Genomic DNA, 26166 nt, shown 5'->3' with positions numbered 1-26166 from the left:
GTAATGGTATGGTTCAGCCTGAGGATATGTTGTTTTGAATGTTAGAGGAATAGATGGTTTACTTTTTCTTCTTGCAATTTTCTAGAAATACTGCCCTTGACAAAACTTTTGGTAAGTCCTGAGTGTCAGTGCCTTTGAGTTTATACTTTCTGACAAGCACTTGGACTGCAGGTATTTTTTTCATACTTAACTATGGCTTCCGTGTTTTGCTGCTCTTTGGATGATGTTGACGTTCTCTCATGAAATTTGAAATAGGCGAAAACCTTACTCCACCAGGCTAAGAAGAGACCCAAGGGTAGCAACATGATTTTCCTTGGAAAGAAAAACAGAATCCACCCCACTTCATGAACAAGTGGCTACCTTGTTCTCTCATCTTGGCTTCACAGGTCAAGGCCATTCTAATTTTGATCTTCTATGAAGAAGAACCAACAGAGTTACCATGGAATGTTAAAATTTTTATAGAAAATTTCTCAGTTGAATTATTCAAGACAAAACAGTTTTTAAAATATACCTATTAGTAGCTGAATTGGGTTGATTTGCCATACAGAATTACTGTCAATATTGGAAGTGATTACCTTGGTTCTTCAGCTCTGGAGAAGTTGCTAACCTGCCTTCCTTGCTAATAGATGTTACACACCAGGCATAATGACTATAAAAGTCATGCTTAGAGTAAAATAGTAGGAAAACATTATATTTGGGTGGAAACTTAACTATTTAAAAGTGTGAAATATTTCCACTAAAGAAACACTTACACCCCCTCTGATACAGCAAACGTACCAGGAAAACTCTGTTTAAAGACACATCTGATCAAGGAACAGTTTAACATGTGCTTTCTTCTTGGACTCAGGTAATAACAAGATCAGGTTTAGGACAAATGTTTACGATCAGCCTCAGTCTTGCTGACTGAGAAATATTCATAGTAATAAACCAGTTAAACAGTCAATCGACTACCATACTAGTCACGATTTCTGTCTTCAGTGGTCTCTAAACATGTGATAAATGCTACTATTCCTTTTAATGCCAAAAAATGAAGTTGACTCCCTATCTTACACTATTCACAAAAATTATCTCAAAATGGGTTAAAGACATAAACATAAGACCTGAAACCATAGGACTTATAGAAGACAACATAGGGAAAATTCTCCTTGACATTATCCCTGGCAATAACTTTTTGAATACGACACAGAGGAAAACACAAGAAATAAAAGCAAAAATCAGCAAGTGGGGCTACTGGGAAAAAAACTTTTGAAAAGCAAGAACTTCAACAAAATGAAAAAGCAACTTGTGGAATGGGAGAAAATATTCTCAAAACATATCTCAGATAAGGGATAATATCAAAAATATGTAAAAATTACTAGTAATGAAACTGAATCAGTAATGAAGAAACTTCCACAAAGATCAGGACCAGACAGCTTCACAAGATAGTTTTACCAAACATTTAAAGAAGAGTTAATACCTATCCTTCTCAAACTCTTCTAAGAAACTGAAGAGGAAGGAACACTTCCAAATTCATCCTGAGACAGGCAGCAGTTTTCTGATAACAAAACCAGAAAAAAAAAATCACAAAAAAGAAAATAATAGGCCAATATCCTGATGAACATAGATGCCAAAATAGTCAAAAATGTTATCTTACAGAATTTAACAATACAGTAAAGGGATCGTGCATCATAATCAAGTGGGTTTATCCCAGATATGAAAAGATAGTTCCGTATCTATAAATCAATGTGATATACCACATTAATAAGAAAAAAATGCAAAAATCATGTAATCATCTCAATAGATACAGAAAAAGCATTTAATAAACATCCATTCATAATAAAAAACAAAAACAAAAAACTCCCAACACAATTGGTATAAAGGGAACCTAGCTCAGCATAATAAAGGTCATTTGCTTACTGGTGGCTCAGACAGTAAAGAATCTGCCCACAATGTGGGAGACCCAGGTTTGATTCCTGATTTGGGAAGATCCTCTGGAGAAGGAAATGGCAACCCACTCCAGTATTCTTGCCTGTAAAATCCTATGGACAGAGGAGTCTGGTAGTCTGCATTTGATGGGGTTGCAGAGTCGGACATGACTGAGCAACTAACGCTTTCACTTTCATGAGACAAATTCACAGCTACCATTATACTCAAAATTAAGTTGAAAGTTTTTCCTCTAAGGACAGGAACAAAACAAGGATGCTCACTGCCATCACTTTTATTCAACATAGTACTAGAAATCTTAGCCACAGCAATCAGAAAAGGAAAACAAACTGTAAGCCAAATTGGAAAGGAAGAAGTAAAAATATTTGTAGACATGAAACAACTCAATATAAAAATCCAATTAAAAACTGGGAAGGGAACCTCAATAGGCATTTTTCCATTGAAGATATACAGATGGCTAACACACACATGAAAAGATGTTCAACATCACTGATCATCAGGGAAAAGTAAATCAAAACCACGATTAGATACTATTTCACAACTGTCAGAATGGCTGTCATCAAGTAGACAAGAGATAATGAGTAGCAGTGAGGATATAGTGAAAAGGGGACTCGTGCAGTGTAGGTGTTTAAACTGGTGCAGCCACAATGGAAAACGGCATGGAAGTTCCTCAAAACAACTAAAAATAGAACTACCATATGATCCAACAGTTCCATTCCTGGGTAAACATTTGAACAAAATGAAAATACTGCTACAAAACATATATATGCACTTTGGTGTTCATAGCAGAATTATTTACAATAGCCAAGATATGGAAGCATCCCAAGTTGCTTGACAAATGAACAGATGAAGAAAATGTGAATATGTATATACACAGTTGCACAAAAAGAATGAACTCTTGTCATTTGTAACAACACAGATAGGCCTGAAGAATATTGTGATGTGTGTTGTATTACATTAGGTGGAATAAGTTGAATAGAGAAAGACAAATATTGAATATTTTCACTTATATATGGAATGTAAAAAAAAAAGCCAAACCAATATAACAAAGCATAAACAGACTCAGAGATACAGAGAACAATCCAGTTGTTGCTAGAGGGAATCAGGGATGAAAATTTGCATTAAATAGGTGAAGAGGATTAAGAACTATAGACTTCCAGTTATGAGACAAATCAGTCACATAGATGTACAGCACAAGGAATGCAGTTGAATGATGTTATGATAGCTTTGTATGGTGGGTAATTTATAAAGACACTAAATCAGTATGTTGTAGACCTGAAACTAATATAATACTGTAAGCCCATTATACTTCAATAAAAATTAACTGGTACAACCTAATAACAAAAGTCCCAAACAATATGATTTAAAAAATGGGCCGAGGAACAGAGATGTTTTTCCAAAGATACACAAGTAGCCAACAGATGCATGAAAAGATGCTCAACATCACTAATCATCAGGGAAATGCAAATCAAAACCATAATGAGATATCACCTCACACCTGTCAGAATGGCCATCATCAAAAAGACAAGAGCTAACAAGTGTTGGTGAAAATAATGAGAAAAATAAATCCCCGGGAACTTTTGGTGGGAATGTAAATTGGTTCTGCCACCACAGAAAACAGTATGAAGTTTCCTCAAGAAATTAAAAATATAACTACCATATGGCCCAGCCGACCACACTTCTGAGGATAGATCTAAATGAAATGAAAATAGGATATCAAAAAGATATCTGTACTCCCGTGTTTATTCTATCGTAATTCACAGATACCAAGATATCGAAACAACTTGAGTCTATCAATGAATGAATGGACACAGAACCTGTATAGAATATATATTTAAAATATATTAAATAATATATGTAAAATTATACACACACACATACTTGAAAGAAGGAAATCCAACCACTTGTGACAACATGGATAGACCTCGAGGGCATTATGCTAAGTGAGATAGAGAAAGACAAATACTGTATGATGTCATTTGTATATGCAATCTAAAAATGCTGAACTCATAGAAACAGAGCGGAGTGTTGGTTACAAGGGGCTTGAGCTGGGGCAAGGGTGATTGGGACGATGTTGGTCAGAGTGTACAAATGAACCTGCAGTTGGCTGGTGAATCAATCTGGGGATCTAATGCCCAGTATTGTGATTGTCATTAATAATACTGCATTATATACTTGATAGTTGCTAGGAGACCAGATTGTAAGTGTTCTCACCAGAGAAAAGGGAGGATAATTATGTGATATGGTGGAGGTGTGAGCTAGCACTATGGCGGTAATGGTATCACAATATATAAGTTTATCAAATCAACAGGCTGTACACCTTAAACTTGCACAATGTTATAAATAAATTTATTCTCAATTTTAAAAAGATATAAAACATATTTGTCTATTTTGGAGACAATTTGTCTATCCTTGGAGAAGGAAATGGCAACGCACTCCAATATTCTTGTCTGGGAAATCCCATGGACGGAGGAGTTTGGTGGGCTACAGTCCATAGGGTTGCAAAAGGGTCGGACATGGCTTAGTGACTAAACAACAACAAATCTACTTTGTCCTATCTTAACGTGTCAACTCTATCGGCTTATACTTGATACTAATTAGCGTAATAAGGACTGACATTAGAGAAAAGCTAAGATTTTTTTTTTTTTTTCCATTTTCCTAGTCCTTTCCCAGGGGGCCAAGCTTTAGTCCAGGCTCTTTTAACCACAGCTGGGTCTGTAACCAAGAAAGTTTTAGCCTAGCAAAAATTTAGGAACATTGAACTAGAAATGTTGGTTGAAAGTAGTTTTATTCTCCTTTCTTATATCCCAGGGAAGCTACTACATGGTACTAAGAAGGATGATTTAGCTGGAGGAGCAACTGAAACTTACTATTATGAGGACACCAACTTCCTGTCATAAGCCAATGACCTGAGTTGGCCCCATCTACTTCACTCGTGGGCCCTTCACTCCTTCTGATCCTGCATTCAGTGTTCTTTCTTCAGATGTGAGGCTGGGCTAATAGCCATGCTCTGCACCTGCCCAGCTAACAGTCTGCCCTGACTTTAATTGACTGTGTACCCCCTTAAAGTTGGAGTTCCCTTGAATGGGAATATATAATGTAATGGAGTTATTGCATGGCGCTTCAGACATGGGAGGGCTCTGTATAGATGAGGATGTGTGTTTACCAAAACATGGTCCACAAAGCAGTGGCGGTGGGGAATCTTACATGCAGACTGCAGTCATTATTGGTAGATAATTAACCCTTGAAAGACAAGGTGTCTGAAGCTTTTTATATGTGATTCACATTTAACTGCCATCAACACAGGGCTTTCTGAAACACATCCACACTTGCTTATTGATTTACATGTTCTTTTTTAAAAAATATTGGAGTATAGTTGATTTACAATGTTGTGTTACTTTCAAGTGTACACAAAATGATTCACTTATCCATATATCTACTCTTTTTCAGATTCTTTTCTCATATAGGTTATTGTAGAATGCTGAATAGAGTTCCCCGTGCTATATAATAGGTCCTTATTGGATATCTGAAGTTTTTAGATAATGAAAACTAAGGATAAAATAGTCAAAAAGCAAATGGCACCCTGGAGTTGAGTATCTCATCATGATCTTCCTGTCACTGCACATTGGTGTGAAATCCATCCCATTGCCTTATGCCCAGGACCAGAAATGAATGTTTCTGGGCCATAATAGCCTCACTTCGGGCCTGAAGGTTTCCATGACCCAGGGGAGACTGGACCAAGTTAACCCCTTGTTAACTCCCTGGGGGGAGAGCTGGCAATTGGGGAAGACAGGAGAAGTGTGGATTTCAGAAAGAAGGCAGGGAGATAGAATGAGAGGCATCATATAGAAGGTCTTACACGGCTGAAGCCCTGTCCAGCTAGATGGAGCAGTTCTGTGTGGTGAGGCTCCAAGCTCTTCTTGCGGCACCCATGCCAGTCAGAGCACCGGGGCCCAGAGCTGGCTTTCAGTTTCCCTAGTTTTCTCTGTTTGGAATTTTATCACATGCAGAACACCCAGCAAGGGAAACGAGTTCATTCTGTGGGGCTGTGCCCCTCCTCCCAAATAAAACCCTCACTAACTCACCTTTGAGAGAGGGCCCAAAGCCCAGGTTACTCAGAGATGGAGACAGGGCAGAGACCACCACACCCTTCTGTCTACACTTTCTGGTCTATAGTTGTCATTAAAATACTTCACCCCTCATTGCTGATCTATGAAAATTGGTTTAACGTTTTCAGACAGTCTCCAGATTACAGCCTCCTTGCATTAATGGAACTCACACCAGTCAGGCATCTCGTGCTTCCCATCTTTCTACTGGCTGTGCCATCTGTCACTGTAATACCTGTGCCATCGAGTTTTGAACCATGATACTTACACCTCATCAGCTTCCAAATGGTCCTGTGATCTGTCAGCAGTGATCAAGGCAATGCAATGAGACGTGCCTGGGCATTTCCAAGTCATTCTTTAGGGAGGACCCAGAAGGAGAAAGTTGGAGCCTAGGGGCATTTGAATCATTCTCCCTTGAGTCATGCTTGTGAAGTCTTCAGAGTTCCTGGTGTGTGTGTTTGTATTTTTATTTTATGTTATATTTAAATTTTTTAAATTTATTGATTTTACTGCAGGGCTTGTGGGATTGTCATCCCCATGTACTGAATCTGTGCCCACTTCATTGGAAGCATGGAGTCTTAATCATTGGACCAGCAAGGAAGTCCCATGTGTTTGTGTGTGTGTGTTTTAATATCCGGAAGCAAAAGTTTATATATCTGAACTTACTCTGTGTGTGCTAAGTCGCTTCAGTTGTGTCTGACTCTTGACAACCCTGTGAACTGTAGCCCACCAGGCTCCTCTGTTCATGAGGTTTTCCCAAGTGAGAGTACATGGAGTAGGCTTCCATTTCTTCCTCCAGAAGATCTTCCCAACCCAGGGATCTCTTATGTGTCCTGCATTGACAGATAGGTTCTTCACCACTAGTACTACCTGGGAGTGTGACGGCAGATAGAAGTGAACTGTGTGAAACCCTAGTACATAAGCCACGCATCCAGTGGAGTGTCTATCTGGTGGACAAACAAGAGAAAGGATAGAATGTGTGATGAGAGTCAGGGTAGAGTTGCTCTGTGTGTGTGTGTGTGTGTGTGTATTTGTGCATGAGTGAGGGTGAGGGGCTTGGGAGGTAGTTTACTTTGAATGGCAGAAAGCTCCAGAGGTATGAATATGAGGAAGGTCACGATCATTGATCATTTAGATTCTGCTGTCTTAGATATTAGGCCAGTTATTGTGCATCCATTGTCTTGTTTAATCCTTAAAAGAATTCATGAAAGTAGGCAAGAGTAAGTTTAGTACTAGGATTCCTACTGTCCTTGTTTTGTTTCATTTGTTTGTTTACAGATGAAGACATAAACATTTTTTTTTCAGACAAAGAGACTGAATTTTGCTCAAGGTCATGCCTGTGACCTTGGAGAACTGAAGCTATGACAGATTCTAGACTGTATGCTGTTTCCATAACAAATGGAGGGTATGTGTACCAAGATTTTTCCGCTAATCTCTTAGAACCCCATATTCCCCAGAACAGTTTTGGGATGACTCCAATTCTCAGAAGCTATTATCTCAATTTACCCAGCAAGGTCTTTTCCAGTCTTATTTCCTGTCATTTGAAAAATATTCATTCTCTCTTTACCACTGCAGCAGTCTGCAATGTATCATTTTCTGCTGTAATGGAAGGTGGGCTAGGAATTACCTGTAATTTGTTTCTCCATCCAGGCACGTCAAAGTAAGTTACGACAAGAGTGGAGCGGCAACCTTGATCACCTACCATTTTATAGCCGATGTGATTGTTTTGATGAAGCCTATAACATTTTTAACGCTGTGGTTGTGATGATCCAATTCTTGTCTCAGCAGAACAATATTGCAAGAGTTGAGTCCACTCTGGTTGCAGAGGACGGCAGTGTGGCTTGCTAGTGATGGGGTCAGAAAGAGAATTGCACAAAACCCACCCTTGTCCCCCTTCCCCCAAGACAGATCATGTTGCAAACTCTGACCAACATTCTGCTGCCTCCATGAATTATGCAGTTTTCTTCTTGGCAGAGGTGAAAAGAGTTGCAAGCAAGTCATTTTCCGATAAATAGATATTAAGACGACATTCTCTCCAGACTGTTATTTACAAAGAGAAGACGTGGGTGAGGGCTTTTAGTGGAGCCGTCCTCCCCTTGGGGAGGTCCTGGGGCAATACACTGCAGCTGTTTCCCCTTGGCCTCTTCCTTTGAAGGAAAAGGCATCTGAGGAGGCATGGAATAGCGTTAGCATCCTAGTCATAGTCCTTGATATCTACTTTTATTTGAACAAATATTTCTAGAATGTTCAGTCTTTGTCATACTTTTGCTGGAGTCCACCTAGAAGACAAGATGAGGCCCCATGCCCAACAGCGTTTAGGAATGCTGACCCTTAAGAATGTAAAAACCTGTTGGCAGGTGCTGCAGTAATGGTATGGAAATGGGGGTGATGAGAATCTTAGGGGAGGCAATCAGGAAAGACAATCAAGTGGGGATACTATTCGAGTTGCTTCATTATCACTGAGTGATGGATTCTACGAGGCCAGATAAGGATAAGGAGGAGACAGCATAAAAGCCACAGGGAACTCTGCTCAATATTCTGTAATAACCTCAATGAGAAAAAGAATGTGAAAAAGAACGCATACACGTATTTGTACACCTGAATCCCTTTGCTGCACACCTGAGACTCACACAACATGGTGAATCAAGTACACCCCAATATAAAATAAAAGCTGGAAAGCCGGCCTGGAGATCAGTATAGAAGCTCGTTACGTGCTGGTGGCAGGTGTTAGGCAGAGGGCGAGTGGGGGTGAGGCCTGTCCTGTTGAAGCTGGAGCGGCGCCATGAGGGGCTTGGAGAGCCTCCATGAGGAGACGGAGAGGCGCTCCCCAGTCACGGGCACACGCAGAGCCCAGAAGGGAATGTCAGAGAGGGGCTCTGCCTGGAGGGTCCCATGGTGGCTGGGGCACGAGAGCCCACCTAAGGCAGGCAGCTGCTTGCAGGGCTGGCTCTTCTAGTGTCTGAACACTGGGTCACCAGGTATCTCCATTTTCTAGAAGAAGCCTGCAATCTCTAAACTGTGAGCTCTCATGGTACTTAAATGCCGGCAACTAGAAAACAGAAAAATCATTTTGAAAAACCCGGGGGTCACGAGGGCTTCTTTGATGGCTCAGTTAGTACAGAATCCGCCTGCAATGCAGGAGACTCTGTTTCGGTTTCTGGGTCGGGACGATCCGCTGGAGAAGGGGTAGGCGACCCACTCCAGTATTCTTGGGCTTCCCTGGTGGCTCAGCTGGTGAAGAATGAAAGCCAGCCTTAAGGTGAGTGTCTGTTTATAGGTCATGGCTCTACCGAGGAGACAGATGGGAACTCAGAGTATTTATACTCAGGGAGCCAGTTCGGTCCTGGGGAAGGTGACCCTTGAAGGGAGGAGATGCAGTGGGACGGCTGGAGTCTGAGGGGTGACGAGGCTGCACGCCGGTACTTTAGGGGGTTGGTGTGGGGGGCCAGGGGAGTGGGGACGAGACCATGGAACTCCTGGGGAGCCCTGCATGTGGGAAGGGTGTGTGGCCTCAGGGACACCCAGGAGGTTCTGTGGCTGTTAGCTGCGTCATGGGGGCAGTAAAAGGAGCTACTGTCACGTGCCTGCTGGCTAGCGATTTTGCTTTTTGCTGATTCTACATATGCATTTCACCATGTATTTATTTCCTGCACCTTCTCTGTATTTCTGGAAGAAATTATTTGGTGTCAAAAGAATAGATTTTTTTTCTTAAACCAAATAAATTACCCTTTTCCCTTCCCGTTCACACTCCAAGATGAACCGTAAGCATTAGCTGCTGGGTTTCAGACTCGTTCCCTGTACAGCATTAAACACACTGATGTGGTGGAAGCAATGAGCTGAAAGTATTTTAATCCTTGATGGATAGCAGGAGAGGAGGAATTTATGAGTCCAATTCTTTTCAAGTTTGAAGATAATGATTTTTGCCTTTCCTGTCTCTGCTTTTTTCTCTTGTATTTTACATTTTGCGACAGTGAGTCAGACACACTATTATTCCGTTCAGCAGCCTTGGCGTCAGCAGCAGATTTACATGAACTAAGGAAGGGATGCTTCTATATTACTTTCTTCCATTCAATGTGGTATTTTATTGTAGTGTAGATTTCAGGTGATCTCTCCATTAGAACTTCCAGTGCTGCGGGAGGGTCTTCTATGTCGCCTGTTGATTTGCTTAAAGGATCACTGGAGTTAGAAGGGAGCCTGAGTTTTTTAGATGCCAAGTGTGACTCAGAGAGGTGAATGGATTAATTTAACACTGCTCACTGCACTTACGGAAAAGCTGAATCTACATGAGAATCCCAAGTAACATGTGGAACTTACTGATGAAATCCTCACACATGTTTTGCTTGCAGAGTGTTTTCCATCCAGATTTAGTGACACAGGCTGGGACCTGGGGCCCTTTGCTGCGGTGCTGCATCGCCAGCACCTGGACTCACCGCTCCTCAGCAACAGAATACAAGAAACTATACCGGACTGAAAAAGTAATTGCGCATGTGTATAGTTAGGACAGATTCTGGCCAAAAACATACAAAAGACCAAAAACCCAACTCCCACTTCTGAAGAGTCCAGAGCAAAAACTGGGTGTCAGAAGCAAAAGCAGGCTATTGTGCATGCCCCCTGCACTCAGCACACCTGAGGGGTTGGCGGACCACCTAAGGCACCCCTGTGACCCAACCGCTGAACACTGCCCTACCCTCACCCCATATACAGAACAGGCTCCCTGGCCCCCCACTTCAGGGAGCAAGCAAGCAAACCTGTGATTTGTTTCTGCTCCCCCCTGCTGTCGCAGGGACCCCAGTAAAGCCTTGCGGGAATTTCTTGTCTGGCCTCGAGCCAATGTCTGTTGACTGAGGAGAGCCAAGAACCCTGGTCGGTATCATTAGGACCCCTGCTTGTCCCTGTCATTCTCAAAAGGGGAGCTTGTTTCCTTTCCTATTGCTCTATACTCACACCTTTGCCAGGTAAATTGACAAATTCTCGTTAGATTGACCAACGTCTCTTTATTCTAATACAGGGGATGTAGGTAACTTGCAGCACTAGAAGCATGCGGGAGTTTCAGTTAGCTCCCCACACCCTAGAAAACCGCCCAATAGTGGAGGGTGCCACCCTATTTCACTTTCTGTGAAGCGCTCTGCCAGGAACCCCCGGGATACGGCGAGTCTCCCCCGTCTGTCCCAGCGCGGCCGTCCTCGTTCCTCCGCAGGAAACAGGCAGTTATTCAGGGGCTGTGCTCGGGTGCGCGCGGCGGCTGCACCGCCCGGGGAGACGGTAGGGCAGTGGACGGATTGGGTGCTTTCGCTCCTGGGCAGCTGGCAGGCAGACAGAGAACTAGAAATAGAGTCTGTTTCTTCCCTTTAATGTGACTGCATGTTCCCTTAATGTTCTTTCATTTTAATTTTTTTTTTTAATGGCAATGGTAATTTTTTTTTTTTTTTGGATCAGGTAATACATGGTAAAAAACTCAAATAGCATACATTATTCTTTAGTATTTCTTAAATCATGGCATGAGCCCCAGAAAGGAGGAATAAAAGGGAGATTTTACTTCCAGTTCTGATAACCCACTGGCTAATTATGATATCTCTGTGTCTTGGTTTCTTCACCTAGAACTTTGTTTAATAACTTTAGGGTGTGAGACTTTTCAAACTCTTGTGTGAAAATGCTTTAAGGGCAAAGAGACAAAAGGGTTTTGTTATAGTTTCATCTTGTCACATTTGAGACCCCAGTCACTATCTACTGTGTGCTTGTGTCAGCTGTGTGATGATGAAGAACTCTAAATTATTAACTCAATTCTCAAAATAGTTCTTCCAGGTAAGTACTATTTTTATTTCAAATGGAGGCAGAAAGGAGCTCAATAACTTGCTAAAGTTCACATAGACAGCGATAAGTTATTTAAAAAAAAAAAAAAAAAAAAACTAGTCTCTCTTTCTCCCTTTCTCACTAACTCTCTTTCTCTACATATACATACGTTGCTGTTTAGTCGCTAAGTCATGTCTGACTCTTTTATGACCCCATGGACTGTAACCCGCCAGGCTCCTCTGTCCATGGGATTTTCCAGGCAAGAATACTGGAATGGGTTCCCATTTCCTTCTTCAAGGGATCTTCCGGACCCAGGGATCAAACCCACTTCTCCTGCTTTGGCAGGCGGATTCTTTACCACTGAGCCACCAGGGGAGCCCATATATATAGATCGATATTTATAAACGTATCTATCTGTCTATGTGATGATTGAACCACCTGCCCTTTTACCCCACTGTTTTATGCAGAACATTGTGTTTGTCATCAAGTGTTCTTTTAAAATATTTTCTAATGACTTCACAATATATGTCTGCAGAGGAGCTCCTTAACCAACTCCTATCTGCTTGACCTTTGTTTTTATTTTTATTTTTTGGTCAGTATGCCTAAGGCAAATTTCCTGGTTCACAAATCTTTGTGACCATTTCTGATTATTTCCTTGGCAGGGGATGAAGTGGGGAATCTCCAGAGATGGAATTGCTATGTCAAAGAGTATAGGCATTTTCAAGGCTTTTGATATATACCACCAACACCTCCTCAGGAAAGGTCATGCCAATTTATTCTTCCTCGGCACTCTGTATTCTATTTTCATGAAGATGACAGAGCAATTACACAAGGCTAGATTAGGACAGGACTTAAAGTTGGCCACGTGTGCTGCCTGTGCATTTGCTCGTCTGCACAACTGACAAGGAAAGAGAAGGTGGATATTTTGTCCAAGGGCACAAGGTAAATTGATGGTTGAATACAAGTGATATTGGTTAATGATAAGCAATAGACGGGGCAGAAAATGGCCTATGTGGGTGTGGAAACATGATCTTTCATTTTGTAGTCTCATTACAAAATGTCACTCTTCCATTTTCTGGTTGCTTTGTTCGAATGACCTCAGAGGGTAGCCTACATTGTTAGAGCTCAATCAATCTGTGCCAAGCAGATTTCAAGTGGCACTGTGACACCAGGGATGGGGCCTGGGGAGATCCAGCCACACCTGCAGAGCCTCTGCAGCAGTTTTGAGGCTTCATGATAATAGGGCAAGCAGCAGCTGTTTAAAAATGACGATTTATTGCGCAACCTAATAGAAACATGAATACAAATGAAAATTAAATTTAAAAACACCAACAATTCTGTCATGACAAGTAAAATTGTTTTTTCGTATTTGATTTTTTATTGAATAATTTACATTGCTGTTAATTTACAAAGTTGTGTTAGTTTCTGGTGTATAGCAAAATAATTCAGTTATAGATATGTATTCTTTTACATATTATTTTCCATTTTTCATATTCTTCATATGAAGTACACTTTTATGTGGTTTTAACTATGTCACAGATACAATTTTGTACTACGTTTTCACCTCTCAAATTCTATTTAAAAAAAAACATTTTGGTAACTCTCCTGCAAAATTGTATTTTTTTTTTTAATTTTATTGGAGTTTAGGTGCTTTACAATTTTCTGTTAGTTTCTGCTGTATAGCAAAGTAAATCTACTATATGTGTGCATATATCCCATCTTTGGATTGTGTTCCCATGTGGGTAACCATAGAGCATTACTCAGCCATAAAAAGGAACTAAATTGTGCCATTTTCAGAGATGTGGATGGACCTTGAGACTGTTGTACAGAGTGAAATAAGTCAGAAATAGAAAAACAAATACCATGTATTAATGCATATATATGCAATCTAGAAAAATGGCACAGATGAACCTATTTGCAAGGCAGAAATAGTCACAGACATAGATTATAAACATGTGGACACCAAAAGGGAAAAGGTGGGGAATGACTTGGGAGCTTGAGATTGACAAAATTGCATTATTAATAGCTTCCCAGTCAAGTATCTTGACATTTTTCATTAAGCATTCCCTCCTTGTTGGTTGTTTAGTCTATTTCCCAATTTTTAGTATCATTAAATACTGTAGCCAAGGTATCTAGATTATGTATGTGTCTTTTCCCTTTTAGTTGACGTCATTTATAAGTCCTCAGAAAGAGATTGCATGCATGTGGGCTCAGTTGTTCAGTTGTGTCCGACTCTTTGCGACCCTATGGGTTGTAACCCACCAGACTCCTCTGTCCATGGGATTTCCCAGGCAAGAATACTGGAGTGGATTGCCATTTCCTACTCTGGGGTATCTTCCAGGCCCAGGAATCAAACCCACATCTCTTGTGTCTCCAGCTTTGACAGATGGATTCTTTACCACTGTGCCACCAGGGGAATGCCAGAAAGAGACTGAGTTCAGTGGAGTTGCTCAGTCATGTCTGACTCTTTGTGACCCCATGGACTGCAGCACATCCGGCTTCCCTGTCCATCACCAACTTCCAGAGCTTGCTCAAACTCATGTCCACTGAGCCGCTGATGCCATTCAACCATCTCGTCCTCTGTCGTCCCCTTCTCCTCCTGCCTTCAACGTTTTCAGCATCAGAAGGAGGTACAGTTCAGTTCAGTTGCTTAGTCATGTCCGACTCTTTGCGACCCCATGAGCTTCAGTAGGCCAGGCCTCCCTGTCCAACATAAACTGCCGGAGCCCACCCAAACTCATATCCATTGAGTCGGTGATGCCATCCAACTATCTCATCCTCTGTCGTCCCCTTCTCCTCCTGCCCTCGGTCTTTCCCAGCATCTGGGTCTTTTCAAATGAGTCAGCTCTTCGCATCAGGTGGCCAAAGTATTGGAGTTTCAGCTTCAGCATCAGACCTTCAAATGAACACCCAGGACTGATCTTCTTCAGGATGAACTGGTTGGATCTCCTTGCAGTCCAAGGGACTCTCAACAGTCTTCTCTAACACCACAATTCAAAAGCATCAATTTTTCGGTGCTCAGCTTTCTTTATAGTCCAACTCTCACATCCATACCTGACTACTGGAAAAACCATAGCCTTGACTAGACGGACCTTTGTTGGCAAAGTAATGGATCTGCTTTTTAATATGCTGTCTATGTTGGTAATAACTTTCCTTCCAAGGAGGAAGCGCCTTTTAATTTCATGGCTGCAGTCACCATCTGCAGTGATTTTGGAGCCCACAAAAATAAAGTCTGTCACTGTTTACACTGTTTCCCCATCTATTTGCCATGAAGTGATGGGACCAGATGCCATGATCTTAGGTTTCTGAATGCTGAGCTTTAAGCCAACTTTTTCACTCTCCTCTTTCACTTTCATCAACAGGCTCGTTAGTTTTTCTTCACTTTCTGCCATAAGGGTGGTGTCATCTGCATATCTGAGGTTATTGATAATTTCTCCCGTCAATCTTGATTCCAGCCTGTGCTTCCTCCAGCCCAGCATTTCTCATGATGTACTCTGCATATAATTTAAATAAGCAGAAGGAGGTTAACTAACCTTAAAAAACTGGAATATATTTATGGGTTTTAATAAATACTGCAAAGTGGTTTCCAGAATGATTGGATAACTAAGATTATGTCAATAAACATTACAGAGAATTTTTAGATGCAATGATTTCTTTAAATTTTTTTAAGTTGCCCAAGCCAACTCTAGCTTCTGTTTTAGGAGCCAAGGCTGTCAGCCTCATAGAAGGTTTGCTCATAAACATCCTTGGTCAGGTGACTGTCACTGTTGTCCAGTTTGGGAGATAACGCTACAAGGTGAATGATTGTTAACAAATTCCATTCCCAAACTGGTCAGTCTCTTAGCTGACCAGAGAATGTTTTGGCTTAGACTTTTACTGTCAAGGACTTCATGATTTGTAAGTGTTGAAGGCAGACCTGCTCAATTTATACACTTCTTTGTCCACAGATTTTATTTTCTTCAGTTCAGTTCAGTTGCTCAGTTGTGTCTGACTCTTTGCAACTCCAAGGACCACAGCACACCAGGCGCCAACTTCTTCACTCCCCTCTTTCACTGTCATCAAGAGGCTCTTTAGTTCTTCTTCACTTTCTGCTATAAGGATAGTGTCATCTGTGTATCTGAGGTTACTGATATTTCTCCTGGCAATCTTGATTCCAGCTTGTGCTTCATCCAGCTCAGCATTTCATGTGATGTACTCTGCCTACAAATGAAATAAACAGGGTGACAATATACAGCCTTGACATACTCCTTTCCCGTTCTAGAACCAGTCTGTTGTTCCATGTCCAGTTCTAACTGTTGCTTGGTCTGCACACAGATTTCTCAGGAGGCAGGTCAGGAGGTCTGGTATTCCCATAGGAATTTTCCATAGTTTGTTGTGATCCACACAGTCAAATATTTGGCATTGTCAATAATGCAAAAGGAGATGTTTTTCTGGAACTCTCTTGCTTTTCCAATGATCCAACAGATGTTGACCATTTGATCTCTGGTTCCTCTGCCTTTTCTAAATCCAGCTTGAACATCTGGAAGTTCATGGTTCACATATTGTTGAAGCCTGGCTTGGAGAATTTTGCGCATTACTTTGTTAGCATGTGAGATGAGTGCAATTGTGCAGTAGTTTGAACATTCTTTGGCATTGCCTTTCCTAGGGTTTGGAATGAAAACTTACCTTTTCCAGTCCTGTGGCCACTGCTGAGTTTTCCAAATTTGCTGGAATATTGAGTGCAGCACTTTCACAGCACTATCTTTTACGATTTGATATAGCTTAGCTGGAATTTCATCACCTCCACTAGCCTTGTTCTTAATGATGCTTCCTAACGCCCACTTGACTTCACATTCCAGGATGCCTGGCTCTAGGTGAGTGATCACACCATCATGATTATTTTGGTCATGAAGATCTTTTTTGTACAGTTCTTCTGTGTATTCTTGCCACCTCTTCTTAATATTGTCTGCTTCTGTTAAGTCCATAGCATTTCTATCCTTTACTGAGCCCATGTTTGCATGAAATGTTCCCTTGGTATCTCTAATTTTCTTGAAGAGATCTCTAGTCTTTCCCATTCTATTATTTTTTCTTGGGCTCCAAAATCCCTGCAGATGGTGACTGTGGCCATGAAATTAAAAGATGCTTGCACCTTGGAAGAGAAGTTGTGACACACCTAACCAGTATGTTAAAAAGCAGAGACATCACTTTGCTGACAAAGATTTATATTGTCAAAGCTGTGGCATTTCTAATAGTCATGTACTACTCTATGGGTTGGATCACAAAGAAGGTTGAGCACCAAAGAACTGATTTCTTTTAATTGTGGTAAGGAGAAGACTCTTGAGAGTCCCTTGGACTGCAAGGAGATCATACCAATCAGTCCTAAAGGAAATCCACCCTGAATATTCTTTGGAAGGACTGATGCTGAAGCTGAAGCTCCAATACTTTGGCCTTCTGATATGAGGATCCAACTCACTGGGAAAGACCCTGATTCTGGAAAAGATTGAAGGCAAAAGGAGATGGGGGTGACAGAGGATGAGATGGTTAGATAGCATCACTGACTCAAGGGACATGAGTTTGAGCAAACTCTGGGAGACAGAGGGGGACAGAGGAGTAGTGCTACTCATGGAGTAACAAAGAGTCGGACACGACTTAGTGACTGAACAATATCATTGTCACCGATTCTCGGCATAAAGTCTCCTGTTTAGTTGCATTGGAGTTAGTTCAGCAATTTTTAGGTCCATCTTGAATTCAATAAACAGTCAATGAATAGCTTATTTGCTAGAGCACCATCCTGATTACTTCCTTCATATAATTACTTAATTTTAATCAGACTTTCTTTATGATTAAAAGAAATAACACAATCGTTTCCCAAGAATATTTTACCAACTATCTCATTGAGTAAATACTGTTAACAGAAACTAGGATGTTAAGAGTCTGGGAGGAGAAAATGAACTCAATTTTCTCACTCATTTTGAGAACTAGGAGGACATCTAATGAAGATGCTGAGCATGTAGAAAGCAGACTTGATACCTTGGAAATCTGTGGTAGGAGAAAATGAGATTTGAAAATGACAGAGAGGTAGTAGGTAAAGTGCTTGTGAGTCTGGAGAAGTCAAGAAAAGATACTGTAGAACACAGGTTGAGAAAGTGAGCTCAGTTCAGATGGACATGGGTTAAAGTCTTGGTTCTCCCTCTTACTGTGCCTTTGGGCATGTTATTTAACCTTGAAGCCTCAGTTGTTGCATCTACATAATGGGGGTTATAGTACTTATGTAATTGAGTGGATGTGAGGATCAAATGAGATAATGTAATTTATTAAAATTAATAAACATCAGCTCTTTTTGCAGCATATGTGTTGTTGTTGCAAGAGTATACAGAAGGCTAAGCATAAATGGTCAGAGAGAAAAAAAGAAAACCAATAATATCCAGGAAAACAGGATCTCTTAGGAAGGAAGAAATGAGCTGCAAAGTCAAATAGGAAACAGAAGCCAATGAAGGTCAAGGTCAGAAGAGTTGTTTCTTGGTTTTTTTTTTTTTTTTTCCAATTTGGGGATCACTAGGTCTCCCATGACTTTCAAGAGAATGGATTTATTAGAAAAATTGGTGACAAATTACTTTGTAGGACGTTACAGCAACAGCAAATTTCCCTAGGGCCCATTGAGCTCAAAATAAAGAGGTCTTGCCAAAGGTAGGTGACCGCATTGGCTGTGTGAGCGTCACTGGGTCGTTGATGGATTTAGGTTTCCATGTGTGCTCTCTGACCATGTAGGTAGGTGACCGCATTGGCTGTGTGAGCGTCACTGGGTCATTGATGAGTTTAGGTTTCCCATGCGCTCTGACCATGTAGGTAGGTGACCGCATTGGCTGTGTGGGCATCACTGGGTCGCTGATGGATTTAGGTTTCCCATGCACTCTGACCATGTAGGTAGGTGACCGCATTGGCTGTGTGAGCGTCACTGGGTCGCTGAGGATTTAGGTTCCCGTGTGCGCTCTCACCATGTAGGTAGGTGACCGCGTTGGCTGTGTGGGCGTCACTGGGTCACTGAGGATTTAGGTTCCCGTGTGCGCTCTCACCATGTAGGTAGGTGACCGCATTGGCTGTGTGGGCATCACTGGGTCGCTGATGGATTTAGGTTTCCCATGCACTCTGACCATGTAGGTAGGTGACCGCATTGGCTGTGTGGGCCTCACTGGGTCATTGATGGATTTAGGTTTCCGTGTGCGCTCTCACCATGTAGGTAGGTGACCGCATTGGCTGTGTGAGCGTCACTGGGTCGTTGATGGATTTAGGTTTCCCATGCGCTCTGACCATGTAGGTAAGTGACCACATTGGCTGTGTGAGCGTCACTGGGTCATTGATGGATTTAGGTTTCCCATGCGCTCTGACCATGTAGGTAGGTGACCGCATTGGCTGTGTGAGCATCACTGGGTCGTTGATGGATTTAGGTTTCCCATGCGCTCTCACCATGTAGGTAGGTGACCGCATTGGCTGTGTGAGCGTCACTGGGTCATTGATGGATTTAGGTTTCCCATGCGCTCTGACCATGTAGGTAGGCTGACCGCGTTGGCTGTGTGAGCGTCACTGGGTCATTGATGGGTTTAGGTTTCCCATGCGCTCTGACCATGTAGGTAGGTGACCGCATTGGCTGTGTGGGCATCACTGGGTCGCTGATGGATTTAGGTTTCCCATGCACTCTGACCATGTAGGTAGGTGACCGCATTGGCTGTGTGAGCGTCACTGGGTCGCTGAGGATTTAGGTTCCCGTGTGCGCTCTCACCATGTAGGTAGGTGACCGCGTTGGCTGTGTGGGCGTCACTGGGTCACTGAGGATTTAGGTTTCCGTGTGCGCTCTCACCATGTAGGTAGGTGACCGCATTGGCTGTGTAGGCCTCACTGGGTCATTGATGGATTTAGGTTTCCGTGTGCGCTCTCACCATGTAGGTAGGTGACCGCATTGGCTGTGTGAGCATCACTGGGTCGTTGATGGATTTAGGTTTCCCATGCGCTCTGACCATGTAGGTAAGTGACCACATTGGCTGTGTGAGCGTCACTGGGTCGTTGATGGATTTAGGTTTCCCATGCGCTCTGACCATGTAGGTAGGTGACCGCATTGGCTGTGTGAGCATCACTGGGTCGTTGATGGATTTAGGTTTCCCATGCGCTCTCACCATGTAGGTAGGTGACCGCATTGGCTGTGTGAGCGTCACTGGGTCATTGATGGATTTAGGTTTCCCATGCGCTCTGACCATGTAGGTAGGCTGACCGCGTTGGCTGTGTGAGCGTCACTGGGTCATTGATGGGTTTAGGTTTCCCATGCGCTCTCACCATGTAGGTAGGTGACCGCATTGGCTGTGTGAGCGTCACTGGGTCGTTGATGGATTTAGGTTTCCCATGCGCTCTGACCATGTAGGTAAGTGACCACATTGGCTGTGTGAGCGTCACTGGGTCGTTGATGGATTTAGGTTTCCCATGCACTCTGACCATGTAGGTAGGTGACCGCATTGGCTGTGTGAGCATCACTGGGTCGTTGATGGATTTAGGTTTCCCATGCGCTCTCACCATGTAGGTAGGTGACCGCATTGGCTGTGTGAGCGTCACTGGGTCATTGATGGATTTAGGTTTCCCATGCGCTCTGACCATGTAGGTAGGCTGACCGCGTTGGCTGTGTGAGCGTCACTGGGTCATTGATGAGTTTAGGTTTCCCATGCGCTCTGACCATGTAGGTAGGTGACCGCATTGGCTGTGTGGGCATCACTGGGTCGCTGATGGATTTAGGTTTCCCATGCACTCTGACCATGTAGGTAGGTGACCACATTGGCTGTGTGAGCGTCACTGGGTCGCTGAGGATTTAGGTTCCCGTGTGCGCTCTCACCATGTAGGTAGGTGACCGCGTTGGCTGTGTGGGCGTCACTGGGTCACTGAGGATTTAGGTTTCCGTGTGCGCTCTCACCATGTAGGTAGGTGACCGCATTGGCTGTGTAGGCCTCACTGGGTCATTGATGGATTTAGGTTTCCGTGTGCGCTCTCACCATGTAGGTAGGTGACCGCATTGGCTGTGTGAGCGTCACTGGGTCGTTGATGGATTTAGGTTTCCCATGCGCTCTGACCATGTAGGTAAGTGACCACATTGGCTGTGTGAGCGTCACTGGGTTGTTGATGGATTTAGGTTTCCCATGCGCTCTGACCATGTAGGTAGGTAACCGCATTGGCTGTGTGAGCGTCACTGGGTCGTTGATGGATTTAGGTTTCCCATGCGCTCTCACCATGTAGGTAGGTGACCGCATTGGCTGTGTGAGCGTCACTGGGTCATTGATGGATTTAGGTTTCCCATGCGCTCTGACCATGTAGGTAGGCTGACCGCGTTGGCTGTGTGAGCGTCACTGGGTCATTGATGGGTTTAGGTTTCCCATGCGCTCTGACCATGTAGGTAGGTGACCGCATTGGCTGTGTGGGCATCAATGGGTCGCTGATGGATTTAGGTTTCCCATGCACTCTGACCATGTAGGTAGGTGACCGCATTGGCTGTGTGGGCCTCACTGGGTCATTGATGGATTTAGGTTTCCGTGTGCGCTCTCACCATGTAGGTAGGTGACCGCATTGGCTGTGTGAGCGTCACTGGGTCGTTGATGGATTTAGGTTTCCCATGCGCTCTCACCATGTAGGTAGGTGACCGCATTGGCTGTGTGGGCGTCACTGGGTCGTTGATGGATTTAGGTTTCCGTGTGTGCTCTGACCATGTATGTAGGTGACCACATTGGCTGTGTGGGCGTCACTGGGTCGCTGAGGATTTAGGTTCCCGTGTGCTCTCTGACCATGTATGTAGGTGACCACGTTGGCTGTGTGAGTGTCACTGCATCATTGATGGATTCAGGTTCCCATGTGCTCTCACCATGTGCGCTCTCACCATGTGCACGCTGGGACCCTGTGACTCTCAGGATTAAAGAAGCTGAGATGTGCTGCTGCCTGCAGCCTTCTTGCCTGTGTGTCTGTGTTCAGTCGTGTCTGACTCTGTGTGACCCCATGGACAACAGCCGGCCAGGCTCCTGTGTCCATGGGATTCTCCAGGCGAGAATACTGGAGTGGGTTGCCATTTCCTCCTCCAGGGGATCTTGCGGACCCAGGGATCAAACCAGTGTCTCCTGTGTTGCAGGCGATTCTTTACCGCTGAGTCTCCAGGGAAGCCCAGCCTTCCTTGTACCCTGACTGACATGTCAACCTCTGATTTAGAAGCCAGTATATTTTTTGCCTTGAACCACATTTCATCTGTTTATAGGAAAATAGGATGAAATCAGTAGGCATAGATTGGGTTCAGTACATTTACAAAGAGTTGATGGCATTTAGCTGTTAGATGTCTATTACACAGTCTCCTCTCACAGCTGATTCACCCGCAATTAAAGGAGAGTGTCAAGTTAAATCCACCCCACTCCTCCTTTGTGTGGATCTGTTAAAAAAGTTATTTGTTAGGAGGAGCTTTCAATCCTGTTTTGCCTTTGGTTTTATTACCTCTGTGGCAGTCACAAAGATGGTTTTCTTTCTACTTTTAAGCTGAAAATTATTTCAGGATAGAACGATTCAACTTTAAATGGAAATGAGAGCTAAAAGAAAAGTGCAGGTTTTCTTGAATGACACTGGTCTTTGGCAGGCATGCCATCTTCTGAAATTTCAGAGAATTTTATCCAACCCCAGGAAAATTAGGAAACCAATCAGAACCATTTCTGTTTTGGGAAACAGTTGAAATCCCTGTCTCTGTTTCTGTCTTGGTCTCTCTTGTTTTTGTCCTCAGCATCTCATTCTGGGTTCAGAGTATTTCAGACTTGGAGCTCTTGTTCTGACATGTGACATGTTCCCGTCTTAGGTTGCTCCTGGCTGTGGTTCCTCACTTTGCTGCTGCCCACTGAGGACGCTGCAGCTACTCCTATTCAGATGCGAGGTCACTTAGCACAAGCACAGTGGAGTGGTTTGATCCCGATGGAAGACGCGATTAGTATCTATCCTCATGAAAGGACAGGATGCCATCCACATTTTCTGCCTGCGATATTTTCTGCCTGCGATGACTGGCATTTTGAGCGGAAGCTGCACTTCCTTTACAAAACAGGAAAGGTATCCCGGAGCTCTGAGTGCAACCTTCTCCCTGTTGCCGACAACATGCATGCAGTTGCAGGCTGGCTTCTGGCATCTATTGCACTGATGAAGACCTGCCTTGCTGATTTTCTAATTACAGATAGAACTTTATAATTTCAAAACTGCTGTCATAATGTTGTTTACTGGTGAACCCACAATTCCCTTTCCAAAAAGAGTTAAGTTGTGATAGACATTGATGAGTGACTCTTTTGAAGGTTGATTGGAAAGTGATCACAATAATTCAAAGAAGGAAGCAGACACGTTTATAGAATCCACTGTATGTGCCAAGTACCATTTGGTGTTTTGTGGTGGGATCTCTCTTGATCCTCAGTAGAACTAGGAATGTTGGCATTGTTTGAAACTGGTACCAAGAATCACTATTCACGATTTCTGCAGCTTGACTGGGAGAATAAGGCAGTTATACTTGCAGCATATGAGAGATTTATTCCCCTCACAATGCAAACAGATATGCCCTCTTGCCCAGCTCAAGGAGGTGATCCTTTAAAACAATTGACGTTATAGGTTGGAACTGGTTGTGCTGGGCTGAGTTTGGCTTGCTGACATAAGCACTTAGTTCTCATGTTATTAAAAAAAAAATTTAGGTGGCTGCCAGTATTTAAAAACTTGGAGGTTTCCTAGATAAATTTTGATGTGCACCTCTTGAAGAAAATCAGATGATCTGTCAATATGAGGCTTAAGTTCCTCGCTAATAACTGGGGCTGAGTAGCCCTTTAGATGACCTGAATGCTTTCCATGGAGCACTAGTACTGGAAATCCTTACTTAGGTAGACTAAAGCTCTCTTTGTGTACCCCTTCCTGATTCAGCTTCTTCCAATTATCACATTGGATATCCAATTATCCCATAGCTCACAGCAAACAGTAGGAACCATAAATAAGAGAGGGAAACATACAAATAATTAAGTTATTAAATATAGGGTTTCATTCAGAATCTTATCTTTAGGTCCTTGATATATTAGCATATTTGCCAGTCAGCACATTAAATAATTCCTCTTTGGATAAAGATGCTGTTCCTGTTATCATGATTCAAGGGATAATATACTGAGCAATAATGTCTCAACCAACATTTAGCATCAGGACATCTAAGATAAAGTGAATGTTAAAATCAAGTTGATACTATAAAGCAAACACCTGGGCCACATTCATATCCAAAGCATAAATATATAAACCATATCCTGAGATAAAAAGAGATGTAGGCTGTCACACAGGATGCAGGCTAAACTTCTGGGGTGGGTTTGAGACAGCCAAGAGAGCTGGTGGGTTTACTGTGGTTAAACTCCAGGTGCCTCAATTTTAAGCCCCCTTAGTATCATAGTTACCATAGTTTCCACTGTACAGATTAGGAAGTTTAGGAGCTTTATGTAATCTGACCTGAAAATTGTGAGCTGGGATTTGAACCCTTACAATGAGTGTTCATACTGTACCAACAAAGATCCATCTAGTCAAGGCTATGGTTTTTCCAGTAGTCATGTATGGATGTGAGAGTTGGATCATAAAGAAAGTTGAGCACCGAAGAATTGATGCTTTTGAACTGTGGTATTGGAAAAGACTCTTGAGAGTCCCTTGGACTGCAAGGAGATCCAACCAGTCCATCCTAAAGGAAATCAGTCCTGAGTGTTCATTGGAAGGACTGATGCTGAAGCTGAAACTCCAATACTTTGGCCACCTGATGCAAAGAACTGACTCGTTGGAAAAGACCCTGATGCTGGGAAAGATTGTAGGCAGGAGAAGAAGGGGACGACAGAGGATGAGATGGTTGGATGGCATCACCGACTCGATGGACGTGAGTCTGGGTAAACTCCAGGAGTTGGTGATGGACAAGGAGGCCTGGTGCGCTGCAGTCTTATGGGGTCACAAAGAGTTGGACACGACTGAGCGATTGAACTGAACTGAACGTGTGTTCACGTGCATGTCAACGTCAGCCTGTGTGTCTGCCTGCACCTGCGCCTGAGTCTGCGTCTGCTGTGTCTGTGACTGCCTGAGTCGGTGTGTATGACGATGTCCATGTGTCTGACTGTGTGTATGTCCATGTGTATGACTGTGCCTGTCCCTATGCATATGTGTATGTCCATGACTATGTCCATGTGGGTATAAATGCATATGTCTATGCATATGAGTGGGTTTCCCTGGTGGCTCAGTGGTAAAGAATATGCCTGTCAATGCAACACAGGTTCGATCCCTGGGTCAGGAAGATCCCCTGAAGAAGGAAATGGCAACCCACTCTAGTATTCTTGCCGAGAGAATTCCATGGTTAGAGGAACCTGGCAGTTTACAGTCCATGGAGTCACAAAGAGTTGGTCACGACCTAGCAACTGAACAATAACAAATGTGTATGTCTATGACTATATTTATATGTATTTTAACCTATTTATGACTCTTTCCATGTCTGTATGAATGACTATGTCCATGTCTATGACTATGTCTATGTTTATGTCTATGTCTATATCTATGTCTATGACTGTGTCTATATATATGTATATAATATGTAATGTATCTATTCTTTAATAACAAGATATAGCATAATATATATGTCTGCATAATCCAGTTTTATTTACCTATTAAAATCACACCCATTTGTCTGAGTTAGACTTAGAAGCTGCTTTGTCACCAGCAGTGTTTTCACTGCTTGAAGTATCTGCAGCCGCCCAGTGAGCATAATGTGCTGACCTGGTGATGCGTGACGACAGCTCAGAGGCGGGAACTTGGGCAGGGTGCCAGAAACGAGCCTGCAAGTGGGGCTCTCCCTCTATCCCCCAGTGTGGAACGATGATTTAGAAAAATGTACCGCTGGGTCGTCTCACGAGACCTTGACGTGCACTGGTCCGTCAGCATTTTAAACAGTCAGGGTTTCTGTTCAAGGTCTCCTGTGTCTACAGTCGCACGGGAAGCAAAGAATTCCAGCTTTGTTTGCCATGCCTCAAAGTCAAAAAAGAACCTAACGTAAAAGGGACACAGGATCCTAGAGAGCAGCAAGCTCACCATCTAGGGTAACTAAGGGAGGGAGAGACGGACTGGCTGTGACTCCCAACCCTCAAACTAGGTGCTGAATTCGTCTCACTTCAGCTTGTTAGAATTTAGAGTGTCTTTTAAAAGTTAAGCCATCTCAACTCCTAGGACATCAGAATGTCTGCAAAGAGGACTTATTTTGTCAAAGAGGAGAGTGTGAGTATCAACACTGCCTTTATTAGCAGTATAAGTTTGGGCCATTGCCTTCACCTTTTTCATACTG

This window comes from Cervus elaphus, chromosome 32 (genome assembly GCF_910594005.1).
Source record: "Cervus elaphus chromosome 32, mCerEla1.1, whole genome shotgun sequence".
Lineage (NCBI taxonomy): Eukaryota > Metazoa > Chordata > Mammalia > Artiodactyla > Cervidae > Cervus > Cervus elaphus.
Note: the sequence above shows the minus strand (reverse complement) of the source record.